Source organism: Urocampus carinirostris, chromosome 16 (assembly GCF_059441175.1).
Source record: "Urocampus carinirostris isolate Australia breed hairy pipefish chromosome 16, RoL_Ucar_1.0, whole genome shotgun sequence".
In the NCBI taxonomy this organism is placed as follows: domain Eukaryota; kingdom Metazoa; phylum Chordata; class Actinopteri; order Syngnathiformes; family Syngnathidae; genus Urocampus; species Urocampus carinirostris.
The window spans coordinates 23,516,730-23,534,344 of record NC_142364.1 but is presented as its reverse complement, the minus strand read 5'-3'; positions in this window follow the sequence as shown (position 1 = coordinate 23,534,344).

Here is a 17,615-nt window from a genome sequence, read left to right as displayed (position 1 = left end):
TGATCCTAAGAGCTATGTTGTTTGGGGGCTAGGTTAGGGGCCAGATTAAATGTAGCTCATAGACCCTCTTATGACCACAAAAACCTTTGGTTCACAGTTCCCCTCACCCGGACACGTCTTACCGGAACCCCCCTCTGGAGCAAGGCCTGGAGGTGGGGTCCATTGGTGGCCAGGCCTCTGCTCACTGGGTTTGGCCGGGCACGGCCCGAAGGGACGACGTTGGTCCCACAGCCCATGGGCTCACCACTTGTGGGAGGGGCCAAAAGGGGGTCGGGTGCGTTGAGAGGGGGATAGCTGCTAAGGGAAGGGTCCTTGGCGAACCAATCGCCAGCTACAGAAACTGGCTTTACGGACAGGAAATGTTACCTCTCTGGCTCAGAAGGAGCCCGAGTTGGTGTGTGAGGTTGAGAGGTTTCGACTAGATACAGTCGTACTCGCCTCCACTCACAAGGCTCTTCCTCTCTGGAGTTTCTCGCGACAAAAGGCGCAGTGTGTGGGCATATAAGTTGCCCCACAGCTCAGCGCCTGTACTTTGGGGATCACCCTGGTAGACGAGAGTGTTGCCTCCCTCCGCCTTCAAGTGGAGGGACGAGTCCTGACTGTTGTTTGGGCCTATGCACCAAACAGCAGTTCAGAGTACCCACACTTCTTGGAGTCCTTGGTGGGTGTGCTTTAGAACGCACCCCCTGGTGACTCCCGGGGGACTTCGAACACTCACGGGGGCAATGACCGTGAGACCTGGAGGGGCATGATTGGGGAAAATGGCCCCCCTGGTCTAAACACGAGTGGTGTTATTGGACTTCTGTGCCCGTCACGGCTTGTCTGTAACGAACACCATATTCAAACATAGGGGTGTCCATATGTGCACCTGTCACCAAGACAGCCCAAGTTGCAGTTCAATGATCTACTTTGCAGTAATTTCATTGGACCTGCGGCCGCATGTTTTGGGCACTCTGGTGAAGAGAGGGGCAGAGCTGCCAACTGATCATCTCTCTCCGGGCCAAAATGTGTTTCCACCTGGTCTCGAGCCGGAGACCTTTGGCACGTTAGCTGAATGTGCTAACCACTGCACTACTAATCTACTCAAAAGGTAGTATAGGGAAAATAGCACTGTATTACGTATAACGTATTCTGTTAAGTAAAGCAAAGATTCATGGAACCTAAAAGTAAAATGTTTTTTTGCTGATATAATTTTCTTATTTTGCAGTAAAAGTTATACATGTATATCTCATCTCATTAGCCATACCGCTTATCCTCATTAGGGTCGCGGGGGGGCTGGAGTCCATCCCAGCCATCTCCAGGCAGTGGGCAGGGGACACCCTGAACTGGTTGCCAGCCAGTCACAGGGCACACAGGGACAGACAGCTCATTCGCTCATTCACACCTAGGGACAATTTAGACCGGCCAATTCACCTGAAATGCATGTTTTTGGAATGTGGGAGGAAACCGGAGTGCCCGGAAGAAACCCACGCAAGCACGGGGAGAACATACAAACTCCGCACAGGAAGTCTGGAGCTGGATTTGAACCCACGACAGGTTCCCGAGACATGAACTGTGCCGCACAAGCGCTAACCACTGCGCCGCCGTGCTGCCATTATATATGTATATATATAATATAAATATAAATATATATATATATATATATATATATATATATACCGGAGCCATATCCCCCTAGTGGGAGGTTGCTAGAGTCAAGAACACACTCACATCTGACTCTTTCTGCGAGACTGATACAGAGGAGGGGATTCCCAGCCCCATCGCTCAACCCAACTGATGTGTTGGGAGTCATTACGTGACCCCCCAATTCCAACCCCTAATGCCGAGCGCCAAGCAGGGAGGCAATGAGTACCAATGTTATAAGTCTTAGGCTCAGTAGCCTAGATGGTAAGGCGCCCGCTTTGAGACTGGGAGGTCGGTGGTTCGCGCCCCGGCCGAGTCATTCCTAAGACTTAAAAAGTGGTCGGCGGCGCCCTCTGTTGGCTGCGGCTGCATCGGCTCGCTACAACGGGTCAGGTGCAATCGATATTTCGTTCTGTGTACATTGTTACACAGAATGACAATACAAGGAAATTATTATTATTATTATTATGACTCGGCCAAGGTTTGAACCTGCAACGTCCCAATCTCGGGGTGGGCGCCCTACCCCTAAGGCCACCAAGCTGGAAAAAAGTTATAAATGAGTAAGAAAAAAAAGAAAGAAATCCACTTGCTATTTTCTGCTTGTTTTAAGTATATGTCTACAAAAACAATAGCTACGGTAAAAACGCCAAAATGAACGTTTAAGGTACATCCAGAATCACAAAAACTCTTTGACTAACATGAAAAACCCATATTACCTCTATTGACATATTAAACATCTGTGGCAAGAGGTTGGACTTCACTTAAAAGGTGCTTTAAACTCATGAGTGAAGCTTTGTTTGGAATTCAAAGTTTTATATACATAATGTTTCCGTTGCTGTCTGATTTAGTGGTTAGCTGCGTTGCAGGTAAAGAAAGTTCTTTTCCATTTTCTACATTAGTCTTCATATAGCCATCAGGTGTATTTTTGGTGTGTTATTAATATTAGCCTTAGGTCATTAAAGGTTAGGAAAAAAACCTAACAGTCGCAGTGGCCCTTTTCTACTCCATTCGGCCGCTAGATGACGGTGTCCCACATTATTTTATACAATTTGATCCAAAGTGGTTTAAAAAGTAAACCTTAAACACGACCCTAACTTTGGACGGGTGTTTTTATATTTTCAAACCTTTTTTAGTTTGATATGATTTTTGTGGATATGATATATTACCAATCTGAATAAGTAATTTTATGAACCTTTAATTTCACTATTTTAATTTTCTATTAAATGTTTATGGGAAATCCTGCGCTGAGAATGGCTGGTAACCAGTTCAGCGTGTCCCCTGCCCACTGCCCAAGGATAGCTGGGATGGGCTCCAGCACCCCCGCGACCCTTACTGAGGAACGGTGCATATAATGAATGGATGGATATAAAGGCATCCATCACCACGAAACTTTTCCAAGTTCTATGTAGAAAAGAGTCTGCATTACAAAGGAAAGTAACAACCTTTCAGTAAGTAGTACCGTAATGTGTTAAATTATAACATTTGTAAACCTAACTGTTGTTGTTACATGGAGTGTTACCTATAATATGCATATAAATATTTGCAGTGTCTTGGACTGTTCTATGCAAGTCCATACAGTTACTTTTGGGGGCTTCTATTTGGTGTCAGTAATTTGAGGGTGAACTGGGTTACATTTTAAGTGCAGTAACTGTATTTAATTACTGCTTTTCATTAATGTGCCGAACACTGCCTCTCGCTTGGGTAGAGTTTTGAAGATATTTGAAAAGGAGGCATTGCATTATCCTCTTCCTCATCTTCATCCGCTTCCTTTACAGACCTTTTGCACATGACGTCACGTTGCCTTCGCTGGCAGAATGAGAACCATGAAGGACACAGGTTACTACCATCCGTCATGGTGTCGTCACATGTTTAGTTCATGTGTGGGCAAGGGTTCAATAAAGCACCTTACTTAAAGACCCTGTCATTTGTTTGTAGACAATTGATGCTAGCAGACACTCCTGATCAAAGAAAAAAAGAGAGTGGTAGTTAAATGCATTAAAGTGAAAAGATTGGACCTCAACTCTTGTAAAAAAATAAAAAAACGTTTATGACTGTTGCCATTGAATCCATATTATTTTCTTAGTTTCAGCTAACTGTTAGCATGTAGCCCTAAATGCCAACACTGTGTGGGTCACAAACAAAAACAGGCAGGCATTGCAAACAATCAATGAGCACACAACCAAAGTCGTTTATTAGATACTTGTATATATTCATGTATTATTTTGTAAAAGCATCTCGTGATGCCATTAAGGCTACATGCTAAAACTAGGAAAATAACATACTTTGCTGATGCAATAAGTAATATGGACTCGATAGCGTGGCACGGTGGATGAGTGGTTGGCGTGTCCGCAGCACAATTCTGAGGTCATGCGATCAAGACCTTCCTGTGTGGAGTTTGCATGTTCTCCCCGTGGGTTTCCTCCAGGCAAAAAAAATATATCAAAACTAACGCATGAGATGTTTTATAATTCAGGGTGTAGTCCTCAATTTAATTTTGCTATCAATCATAATAAATTCACACTGATAAATAAATCGTATGCTGAAACTAGTTCTTGTGTCAAAGTGTAATTTTATCATGGTAGTGCAAACAAATCAATATATATCCCCAGAAATGTAAGGGTGTGCGAAGATACACATTAGGTGGTGCTAGAGCTCCTGCACCCCTTTTTATCTGCTCTCCATAAGTACAGTAATTCTACAATGTCTTTTAAAGTACAACGTGTATTATTTAGCACTTCATGGTGGTAAAAAAAAATAATTCATTTAAAAAACAAAATAACACTACTAATTTGAAAAATAAGCCAAAATATATGAACCATCACATAAACCTGCATTTTTCTAGAAAAAGACATTAAAGTTAATAAATGTGTATTTATTTTTACATTACATTAGGCTGAACTACATACGGATACGCTAAAAATCTAAAACCCTTGTGACAGGCTAGACAAAAAATGAGAATCTAAATGGTGCAGTTTGATTTTATTGACTCTCTGTAGTTTGTATTTTTCCTTGTGATTTTTAGCATTGGTCTTTGGTTGCACTGCATAATACAGTGACATCTAGTGGTCAAATATTACACATTGTCCTTAAGTCAGTAGCAAGTTCCAGTATCCATGGTATTTTGGTAAACAATGACGTAAATTAACCAGAAAGGTCATGAGCATGTCATAGCGAGGGTCTTTTTCAAGGCGGCTCACAAGGTAAAGTCAAGCTCCTTCATCGACTGAAGCCCTATGATGGGGAATTTCCGAGGCGTTTAAAAAATTCATGTCCGAATGACGTTCATCCGAACGAGGCCTTACTCCTTGTCCGCTGCGCCCAAAGGAGGTCAAGGTTAAATTTCTTCTGTGTTGCTATAAATAGTCCCTAAAACAAAGTTCCCCTCCAACCCATCTTTTCAGCCTGCACAGATCTCACTGTTATCATTTATTCATTGCCGCTATGATCCAGGCGTTCCTGCGGCAGGAAAAATGCAATTCGAATTGTTGACTGTCGGATTTGGGGAAGTTTGTTTGCTCTCTGCTCGAGCCTCTTGGCCAGAACTGATTCACTTTGAGAGTATGAAATTTGGCGATATTTCTTCTCACATACTCTTATTCTCCCTTCGTCCCTAAAATGTATTCCACTCCATTTCCATGTCACGTCAAAAGGAATCAAACAAGCCCCACAGACAAGCTCTCGAGAAGTATTTATGACCTTTCAAAGCAGACCTCCAGGTGAATTAAACTGCAAGACTCAAAGTATACTTAAAAAGACGACCAGAAGACGAGTCCAGAAAGACCTGAAATAGACTTGACTTGGACTTGAAGACTTGAAGGAACAGGAAGAAGACGACTTCAAGAACGTTCAAAAAGAGTTGAAGACTAAAAAAGACCCTAAGGACTTGAAGCTTCGAAGGGTTATCTCTTGAATTCAAACAAAAAACAGCGGTCCCAACAGACCCAGATAAGACTCAAAGAGGAACAGTTTTAAAATTGTCAAAAAAGACCTAAACAAGAAGACCCAAATACCACTCAAAAAAGACATCACAAACTTTTCTCTGGGGTGAGCTGCACCCTTTCGAAACAGTAAACCCATGCAAACTCCAAATTTTTACCTTTATCAGTCAGTCTACATTAATAAACTACCCTAAAAACTATTTGGCAACACTACCTCTTTAAACATTAGTCTATTAGTCTATAGTTCCTAAAACGCCAACCACTTTTTGAAAAAAAATCTTCCACCTTATTCAAATTCAAACAACAACAAAAATTCTTGGTGTTTTAATCTCGGACTGCTTTATTTTGAAGAGAGGCGAAATCTTTGTGTCCAACGATCACATTAGATATCTGTTTTGGTAAAAGTTTGCCACTTTCGTTTTTAAACAAGCACATTTTTTACAATAATCTGAAGAGAGATTGTGTTTTGCGCATAAAAAGAGTGCGTGATCAAATATACCACTTATTAATGTCAAAAGGTTGGTATTTATCTATTATTCACAAACAATGGGGAAAAATATTTTCATAATTGCCATTGAATGTGTTATTTTAACATATAAGTGAATTCAGTATAACTCCTGAACTAACTCACCACGCTTTACAAACTCAGCACTTCCCTCTGGTGGCTGGGGAGAACATTTTATTCGCATTAAAAAAATCATAACTTTTGATAGAAATGACTTTATGACATACTCAGAAATTTATTGGGGGCCGAAATAAATTATACAATGGGCTGGATCTGGCTCACGGACTGAATGTTTTACATGCCTGCTGTAAGATAACTAATTTTAAGAAGTCTCTAAAAGTAAAACTTGAAGACCCAAGAATATTTTAATGATAACTTGAAGAATAAAAGAAGGATAAAATGACTGAAAATGAAAAAATAAATAACTTCAAAATGACTCAAAAACAAGGTAAAGAAGACTCGAATTAAAGAAGCCTTGAAAATGAGTGGAAGATTTGCATACAAAAGTCAGTCTAAGAAGATAAATGAAAGAAGGATACAAAGAACCAAAAAACAGTATAGGTAAGGGCGTTACTTAAAAAATGCTTTTAAAAAAAGTCAAAGTAAAACTTGAAAACCACTTAAAGAAGACTTGAAAAGGAATCAAAGATTCAAATATCAAGATCAGTCAAAGAAGACTCTAAGAAAATTAATCAAAAGAACATTCAAAGAAGACTCAAAAAACACTTAAAGAAGACTTGAAAATGAATCAAAGATTTGTGTATTAAAGTCAGTCTAAGAAGATTAATAAACAAAGGATAAAAAGGACTAAAAAACAGTGAGGTTATGACTTGAAAAATGATTTGAAAAAAGGTCAAAGAAGACTCGATTCAAACTTGAAAACTACTCAAGGAGGACTTTGAAAGGAATTAAAGATGTGTATATAAAAGTTACTCTAAGAATAAAAAGAAAATATCAGTTAAGTTTATTTGTATCACACTTTGTCACAAAGAGTCTCAAAGAGCTTCACAGACCACAGATTATTGCAAATTACAGACTACTATTACACTATCTCTTGATCTAAAACCTACATGGGACAAGGAAAAACTCAAAACCTCAACATGAGCTAAATGAAAAAATCTTGAGAAGGGACTGCACATGAGGTCATCCCCCTTCCAGGATGACCGGGCTGCACAGATCTTGCAATAACAAATAATACACAGATATTGTCAAGGTGAAATATAAATCATTCATTAGCTATATAATGGAAGTGTGTTTTAAGCCTAGATTTAAACAGTTCCACTGAGGTTGCAGATTGAATCTTAGGGGGAAGTGCATTCCACAACAACGGGGCCCGAATAGAGAACGCTCTCAAACCTGCGGTTTTCTTCTTGGCTCTTGGGATCACTAGTAGACCAGCATTTTCAGAGCGAAGGCTCCGGACCGGAACATAGGGGGAAATCAAAACTGGCAGATATGAGAGAGCAAGTCCATGCAGTCAAGGAAACGAGACAAAAACAGAATAAGACGCAAAGAATTATTGAAGACTTAAAAATCTTTCAACAAGACATGAAAAAGACAAACATATTACGAAGAAAATACCCCAAAAAGAGTAAGGTGACGGCTCACAAAACGGGTCAAAGCAGTCCCAACGAAGACCAAAAGAAGAAGAAACTAAAATGTAACTCAAGGAACACTCAAAGATTGGAATCACCTGCATTGGAGCAAAGAAACCCCCAAAATCATGCAGCACATGCAGCCTCTGTGGAACGTAGTGCCCACCTCCTATTTACAGTTATTCTATTCTAAAGTCTCTCATTTTCCATGATTTGTAACCCCGTTTTGGCTCTGACTACTCCTGCGGGGGGAAAAAGAGAACAATTCTGGCACAAGTGCCGATTGGGCAATTTTGATTTGATAGGATGCTGAAAAATGAGCCGTTTATTAGCTTTCATAATTAGAGCTAATGGATCATCGCAATTTTCCCAAATCCTGGCATGGAAAAAGAGTGAGTACGCAATTTTGGGAAAGTGATGCGTAATTTATGTTTAAATGGGAGTAAGAGCGCTAATCGCCCGACTGATTGATGTATTTATGTTTTTTCCCCCTTTTCGCCCCTCACCATAGTAACGTGTCAATGGGATAATCGAGGGTGGGCAAAGTTACTGGCCACATTGGGTTAAAAATTTGGCCAGGGGCTCCTGCTGGAAACCCATCCAATTTTTTTCCTCATTTATGATTACAGTACAGTACAGTGGAACCTCGGTTTTCGAACGCCTCTCAGTTCGAACAAATCGGAGTTCGACCAAAAATTTCGAGAAATTCTTGCTTCGCTGTTCGGTCAAAAAATCGGAGTTCGAACGCAGGTAATGCGTACGCTAGGGTGCGATGCTGAGCGGCGTGAGGGTGTAGATCGCCCCCACCCCTCGTGACCAACTGTTATCAACAATTTTTTTATCGGTGAACAGAGTGTTTTAGCCCCTAACTATGCCTCCGAAGAGGGTCGGTGCAGGTAGGACAGGTGAAAAATGAATAGTTGGTCGAACAACTATTGCCTTTAGGAAAGATATAATAGCCAAATATGAAAGAGGTGTGCGAGTATCTGATCTTGTCTGCGTCTTCTGCTGACCACCACAAGGGTAAGAAATCCTATTCATAATTCTTTTCTTTATCCTTTTATTTATGTTTACACGTTCATGTTAGCGTAAACTTTCGTACGGAAGATTACGATAACGCAAACGTACAATTAGCCTGGGTTAGCTTTATGATTACGTTGAACATTCAGGTAAACATTCAGGGTGTTGAAACTGAGCCCAAAATTCAGGGTGTTGGAATGGAGCCCCCTTTCCAATGAAGCGATAGACACTTGTAGAGACCCGGGTGCTAAATGATTTGTAAACGACCTGATTTTTTTATTTTTACACGTTCATGTTAGCGTAATCTTTCGTACGGAAGATTACGATAACGCGAACTTTAGCCTGGGTTAGCTTTATGATTACGTTGAACATTCAGGTAAACATTCAGGGTGTTGGAACTGTATTATTTTACAGTAGTCGTTTTTTATGTATTTCTATAGTGGTATATTGTAGTATTTCTGCAGTATTACTTTAAAAGTGTTTTTGTACTTTTTCTGTCGTAGTATTTATTTTGTATTTCAGTGATACAATTAATTTTAGAATGAAAGCCAAATAATATATTGTGGCCCTGTTTTAAGCACTAAATTTGATATTTAACGTTGTTGTATGTTTGTAGTATTTCAGTAGTAGCATTTCTGTATAATGGTAATCCTGTAGTGGCATTTTAATGATATTTCTGGACTAGTATTTCTGTATTATTGTATTACTGTAGTAGGATTTTTGTTGTATTTCTGTAGTATTTCTTTTTATTTTCATAGTGAAATCAAAATAATATCGTAGGTCCATGTTTATAGCACTCAAAATTTGGTTTTAAAGTGATTTTGGGGTAGTTTTGTAGTATTTTAGTAGTGGTATTTTGGTATTACTATAGTGTTTTTTTTGGAGCATTTCCGTCGTACTTATTTATATTTATGTATATGTATTTCATAGAATATCTGTAGTAGTATATGTAAATAGGCATTTCTGTATTATAGTAGTACTTAGTAGTATTTTGGTCATTGTATTTCTCTATTATAGTAATACTGTAGTACAATTTTTGTAGTATTTCAGTTGTATTACTCCGGCTATATTTTTGTAGAATTTCTGTAATGGCATTTATGTAATATAGTAATACTGTAGTAGTGTTATTGTCACAGTTCTGTTGTATTTTTTTTTTAAATTTTCAGATTTGTAACCCCATTTTGGCTCCGACTACTACTTTTACGCTGCAAAGCCTGGCAAACGTTGCGAGGACGAGGGAGAACCCAAGGTGCAACGTGATGACGCACGACCGTGTTGGGAGTCCTTGGCACTGTCCTTCAAGACCCTGCGGGGGTAAAACATGCCAGGCGGGAGGAAGGTTTCCTCTGCAAGGTTTAATGATTCCTGACGTCAGTTAAAAACAAAAGATTGAGGAGATTGATCAAGCTTTATTGATCCACCACAACCCTTTGACCTTGTGATTGATCTGGGGGGTCATGTGGGGGCGGGGCTATAATGAGACCTCGGATCAGCAGCTACCCATGGGAATGTGGTTTTGCGCACACACAAGCACGGATACAGTGCAGCTCGCCGTGCCCCCTGTAACCCCAATTTCCATAATCATTTATTTTTTGCATTGTGCGCTCCAGACTCATTAAGGTGCGCTGTGGCATTGTTGACGGCAAACCACCACGCGCCCATTGTTTTCCCCTTTGCATTGTTTACGTACTATAGACCGACCGCATGAGTCACTTTCTTCACATATGTTGTTGTTGTTTACTGAATGCATTCTTGACATTCCAGACATTTTTTGGTCTTCCTTAAATATTTTTGAAACCAAGCAAGTGACAGCTGTGAACGTGTAGTTTGAAACAATCGACTTGGTCTTGGATGGCGCACACTCTTGTAGAGGGTGCGGAGAATTTCTCACACTGGTATGCAGTGAGGAGAGACGCTATGCCAACTCTCACAAGATTATGAAGTGAAAAGTGATTTCCGTCTGTTTTGGGGGTGTGCAGTCATTGCAGGGTGCACCGACGTTGTGGGGTCCACCTCAGTGACTATCGCCCTGTCGCCCTCACACCATCATCATGAAGTGCTTGGAGAGACTAGTTCTTCAGAACTTAAAGGACTGTATCCCCTTTGAATCAACCCAAACCAGCTCACATTCTGGGCCAACAAATCTACAGAAGACACCATTGCAATAGCACTGCACACACTAAGCCACCTTGCAAGACAGCACCGCTATGCCACGATGCCAAAAACAAAAGTGAACAAAAATTAAAATAAAGCAAAGCCTCTCCAAAATATGTAAAGAAAATTCTCCTCAAACTCATTGAAAAAAAATTAGCAGACCAAACAAAATAAATGCAATCAGAAATAATATTGTTACTGCTGGGTTAAGCTGATCCAACTTAGTTGGAAACATGTAAACAATAAAAACAAAAAATAAACAGAATCTCTCAAATATCATTAAAACAAACAAAAAACAGATACTGGCTAGGAAATTATTAGTACATCTTTAATGAAACTTAATAAACAGATCAATAACCATTTAATTATAATAATTAATTGATCCAAGACTTTGTCTCATGGAGCCACGCTAACCACCTGCACCTGAACACCACCAAGACCAGGGAGATGGTGGTGGACTTATGGAGGCCTAGACTTCACCCGTAACCTGTAACCATTAAAGGAGAATGTGTAGAGTTTGTTCAGACCTACAAATACCTGGGTGTGCAGCTGGACAATAAACTGGACTGGTCTGGCAACACAGAAGCTCTGTGCAGGAAAGGACAAAGCCGACTGTACTTCCTCAGAAGGCCAGTGTCCTTCAACATCTGCAAAAAGATCCTGCAAATGTTCTATGAGTTGTGGCAAGCGCCCTCTTCCATGCGGCAGTGTGTTGGGGAGGCAGCGCTAAGAAGATGGATGCCTCACGTCCAGATAAACTGGTCAGGAAGGCAGACTCTGTTGTGGGCGCAGAGCTGAACATCCGGACAACTGTAGCTGAGAGACTGCCACTGGACAAGCTGCTGTCAATCATGGAAAATTCACTACATCCACTACACAGCATCATATCCAGGCAGAGGAGCAGCTTCAGTGACGGACTGCCGTTGCTGTCCTGCTCCACGGACAGACTGAGGAGATAATTTCTCCCTCATGCCATGAGGCTCTTTAACTCCACCCGGGGGAGTAAAAACCCACATTAAACCCTAACCTTACATTTGCATATTTTGCTTAATTTTCATTACAGTGTCTATTTTTGGGAACATTATTTAAATGTTTTTTATTCTACATGTTATATTGGGTATTTTTGTATTAAATATCTCTCTAGATTAACATGAAGATGAAAAAAGTATCCATCTATCTATCTATCTATCTATCTCATTATCTAATTTTTTAGCATGTCCTCTCTTCTATAGTTTCTTTTCCTCACATGGTTTCTCTGTGCCACGCCATCTTTTTACGTGATGCTCAGCTTGTGTGTACACGTGTTTATTATAAAAGCTCCGTTACATAGCTCATAGAGGTGCAATTTCACGTGTTAAAGACGTTCCATAAATATAGTTGGATTTGATTTGAACTTTCTGATGAAACTCTGCGGGATTTAAAAGTCGAGGTGCGGTTGATTTAAAGGATTACAGAAATATTTTTTAGCTTACGGGATACAAGATGAGTCACTCGAGCTGAATCACTTGCGTTCTTTTATCCCGTGTAAATACACGTTTGTCATCAAATGTACTGTAGTGAGCAAAACGCTTTGTAATACTAAAAAGTAAACTTTGAGAACACTTGAGATTGCTTTGAATTCGGCGGCATTTTCGAGCCTTTTGACTGACTCTGTTTGACCTGCAATGTGTTCGTGAACAAAACCTTTTCCCAAAGGAAATCATGCAAAGAGAATGGATGTCTTCCAGGTCGTCAATAGTAGGACGTTTTTTGGACAGATGAATGATTCAGTTTGACTATGAGGGTTTCCAACTGCATTTTTTGGTATATTCATGCTCACATGTCATCACTATTATCATTATTATATAGTAACACACAGTGCCAATACATTTTTAGGTTTCAGACTCAATTTACTTGAGAACTTGGGCCTGGGTGAAGTTGGGCTGAATCAGGTTTTCCACAAAAAAATTTCAGACAGAAACATTCAAGATTTAAGATGGTCTCTCTATTGTGATCAGCATAAAATGCCAATTCAATTTTCTTTGCAACCTCGGTTTATAATGTTTGCAAAGGAAGTTCAAAACAGGGTATAATAAAATCAAATGTGGAAACATTTTTTGGCCTGGTGAATGTTGGGCTCCACCAAGGTCTATTTTACACCACATGAAATTACCACCATAAAGGTTATAGGCCTTCCTAATGGAAGCGGTACAAACGGATGGCTGGGATCCGTGGCGATAGCCTTTGCTCTTCTTGACCCGGCCCACATGTACTGTATGGATTCCAAGTCAGGGAGGGGGTGGCTCACCATACTCTGTGCCGTCCTAACCACCCGCACCAATTGTTTCCTCTCCTGAGCAATCCTGAAGCCCCTAAATCAGACCCCTTCCACACCACGGCCGCACCTTGGAATTCTGTCCGTAAAAGTTTTGAACAGAATCGGTGACAAAAGGCAGCCTTGGTGGAGTCCAACTGCCCCGAATCCGATTTACTGCCTGCAATGCAGACCAATCTCTGGCACCGGTCATATAGGGACTGTACAGACCATATATATCTATTTCAAAATTGGCCTCTCACGAGGGTTATAGGGACCCCTCCGTGGAGCCAGGCGTAGAGGTGGGGTCAGCCCGATGGTCGTTCCTACGCTCACAGTGTCTGGCTGGACTAAACCTGAAGATACAATGTGGGTCCCTCTAACCAGGGGTGCAAAGAGAGTCGGGTAGCAGCCAAAAGAGAGGTCGTCGGTGAACTGATCTTTTCAGACATAGCTTTTTTACAACAGTCATCGGTCAAGAAGTTTCTATTTATTTGACATAACATGGACCTCACTTAAAAATAGATGACATAACTCTCGGCCATATTGCGACTACTGGTACCCAAAAAACCAAAACCTGGTGACACGCTAAACAAAACAGAAAAAAAAGCAAAACTATGATTTTTGGTAATTGTAGTTGTAGGCATACCTGTGCTTTGGGGGTTCTTAAGTCTCAGAAGGGGCCTCTCCAAAACTTCCCATGTTTAAAAAAGTCTTTATTTTTTGAGGTGAAGTTGGTGCACCGCAAGGAGTGTGCATTAAAGTTATTTTCTTTTTTTCATATTATTCTAACAGGCCGTATCCCATTCACCTTAGCAGACATTTTCCACCCGTCCTCAACTGGATGGATTGGGCGACCTCGAGAAGAGGAATCCGTTGGCGGTCGGGAGCGTAGAGTCACCCTGCTTTCGTAAGCACACAAAATTGAGCGTTTTTTTAACGGTAGAGCATCAGCCCGGACGGATTTCCAGCAGGCCGGCTAACAACTAAAACGAGTTAAATATCTCCATATGGACTTTTGCTAGCGTCTAGACGGAGGAGGGTAGAAGGCGGTGTGCTGACTGCCCCCTCCCGTATAATTCTTTCAATCCAAACAAGGCTCAGGCGGCCCTGGTTGCGGTCGCCGAGCCGTAATGAATAAAAATTATTTGCTACGCGGCTCGCTTGCAAGGACACGGCCAAACGACAGGATGTGGCATTGACTGCGACTTTTCGATGGCCTTCCTGTTGGACCTATCCATCAGACCTTCCCCCTTTTGAGGAACAATTGATCTTCTCAAAATGATCCAATGAAAGGCTGGAACCTCCAACGGTTTGTTTATATTAGCACTTAACCGTGGCCATAAACTTTGCAAGCTCCTTAATTATCGTAATGAACCGGCATAAACTAAAAGTGTCCAAAAATACTCAGTCAACACATCCGCGGGAAAACACCTTGCAAAGTGGATTGTGGGGGCATTCTTTCCAACTGTGTGCTTGATTTATCACTTTGGAAGTAAAACTTCTGCTGGTTGAAGTTTTTCTGTCAAATCCAATTTGTGAGGGGGCTCAATTACTTCAAAAATAAATCCACACAAAGTAAACAATCTTTAGACTTTGTTTGTCATTTATCCTGCAAAAAAGACGCTTTATACTGATAGCATATATCAATTATAAAGGTTATTTATGTACCAAATGTTTTTCAATCATTTTATGAACGTGTTTTTCTTTATTAAAATTAAAGAGTTTTGTTTATGGGCGGCACGGTGGGGTTGTGATTACCACGTCCACAGTACAGTTCTAAGATCATGGGTTAAAATCCAGCTACTGGCCTTCCTGTACAGAGTGTGCATGTTCTCCCATTGCTTGCGTGGGTTTCCCCCTGGCACTCCGGTTTTCCTCCCACATTCCAAAACATGCATGCATGTCAGGTTAATTGGCTGGTCCAAAATCGTCCCTAGATGTGAATGAGCAAGTAAATCGTCTGTCCCTGTGTGCCCTGCGAATGGCTGGCAACCAGTTCAGGGTGTCCCCTACCCACTGCCCGAAGACAGCTGGGATCGGCTCAGGCACCCTTGCAACCCTACTGAGGATAAGCAGAACACATAACCGATGGAGTTTTTGATTTTTTGTTGTTTGTGCACTTAGTGCACCTCCTCTATTCCAACACCATAAAAAAGCCACTTTTTAACTTTCGGAGATGAATGTCCAATCTACAATCAATACAGTTAATACACTAAAGTCCCTTGCTAAATATTTGACACCACATTCTTCCTTTCATGTATTAACAGAGCAATTGCAACTCCTCTACTTAAACACCCTAAAATATTCCAGTTATAAACTGTGAGTGTGCACTGCGTCAGAACAGAAATAATAGAAGACTGGAGAACCTCCTCTACCTTAACACCCAGAAAAACGGGCCAGCGCTACACTTTTACATTGTGCTTCACATATCCCAATAGCGGCCGTGCAGCCATGTAAGGCGCTAACCTGCTTATTGGGGGTATTAGTTGTTCAGTGTTTTACCCAAGGACACTTCGACATGTAACACGGAGGAGCCGGGATTCGAACTGCGAACTCTTGATCCCAAGACGAGCGCTCTACCTCCTGAGCCACTGCCGCACCTGTAATATATAGAGCAGGTGCACCTACTTTGCAATAACACCCAGAAAAACAAAACTCTTAGACTTTTGACTCAGCATACCCTTTTCTCCATCCCAGTAGTGTTATTGCCCCCAATAAATGTTTGAAGCTGTGCACAACCATTTGAACATCCACCTCCGTTTATCATGACACACATAAAAATGAAACTCTTTTGATTCTGCATACACTTTCCAGGGTACCAGTAGAGTTAATACACCCAAATCATATCTTAAACTTTTGAAGTTGCACACCCTTTGAGCATATAAGCAGAGCAGTTGCACCTTTATTTGACTATAATACCCCGAAAAATGCTACTCTTGATTCTGAGTGCCATTTCAGGATCCCAGTAGAGTTAATACAACCCAAGTCCTATCCTAAACTTTTGAAGCTGCACATCCCCTTGAGTTAGCAGAGCAGGTGCACCTCCTCTGCTGTAACAGCCAGAAAAGGCTATTCTATGGCCTGTGATTTTGCGTACGTTTTCCAGGATCCAGTTAGAATTATTGTAATTATCATAAAATGTTTAAGCTGAACACTCACTTAAACAAATAAACAGTGCTGGTGGAACTTCCTCTGTATTAACACCCAGAAAAATGCCACTGTTACAATTTTGATGCTACAGGAATCCCTCCAACATTTAATTACAGACGCTGTCTTACTTGCGAACGATCGTTGAATTTGTTTGTAAGTTGCTTCAGTGCTATATTATTTATGTTTAAGGTTTATATAAGTGTGTTTAAGACTTGTATAAGTAACCTGTATTGTTTTGTACTAACAAATAAACATTTTATAAAATAATATGCACTGTAAAGATAAATAAACTGTAGTTTAACTTACTTTTGGAAGATGTGCTTCAAGAGGTCCTCCTCCTCCGTGGTAAAAAGTGTCCGAAAAAAAGTGTTTCGACCATTTTCTCAACTGGATCAAGCTTTCTTATTCCATTTTTAACTAAGACAAAAAAGTTTGATCACATTACCCCGATTTTAGCTAACCTGCATTGGCTCCCTGTTAGCTTAAGATATGATTTTGATTTTGGCGAGTCCAGCGTGAAACTAGCGTAGCCGCTAATGTAAGCCGCAATTTTGGCATCTATGGGTTTCAAAGGAGAAAGTCGACATCGCCTCTTCCGAAAACCAGGGCAGGAAGGAGGCCGATTCGTCCTGCTTTCCGAGTTCGGCCATTGTTGGCGCTGCGTGGGGAGAGACGTGTCTACTATTTTCCCTGCCTCGGACCTATGCCAAGGCTGTGGCAAATACAAGTATTGCAACTAATGCTGATCAAGATTCTGCTGAGCAACAAGTCATTGAGGACATATAAGCATGCCATCCATTATCAAGAGGTGAGAACCACTAAAGCTACCATAGTGAGGTTTGTCAACAGGAAACGAAAACATGAAATCCTTAAGCAAGGAAAAAAAACTAAAAGGGACAAATGTTTATTTAAATGATCACTTAAGCAAAAAAACTCTGACACTGCAAGACAAGCTCGAGTTTTGAGGAAAACAAACAAGATACAAGGAACTTGGACTTCAAACTGTAGAGTATACATAAAGTTAAACGGCACTCCAGAAGAAGCAAAATACTTTGGATTCGAGAAATGCAGGAGCTGGACAGATTTGCCTGAAGGCCTGGATAGAGCAGTAAATACATATGACACTGGACAATCTCGGACAATGATGGATTCAAATGATATAATGGCATCCTGGACTGACAACATGGACACCTTTTTTACAGATCACAATAGAAAAATATGTCATAATATATTAGGCCATGATCTACCGGATCTGAGCATTGATCACACTGACTCCAATAATTCAAAATTAGATGACTTCGATCCCGACCACAAATTCCTATCAACTAGCTCAG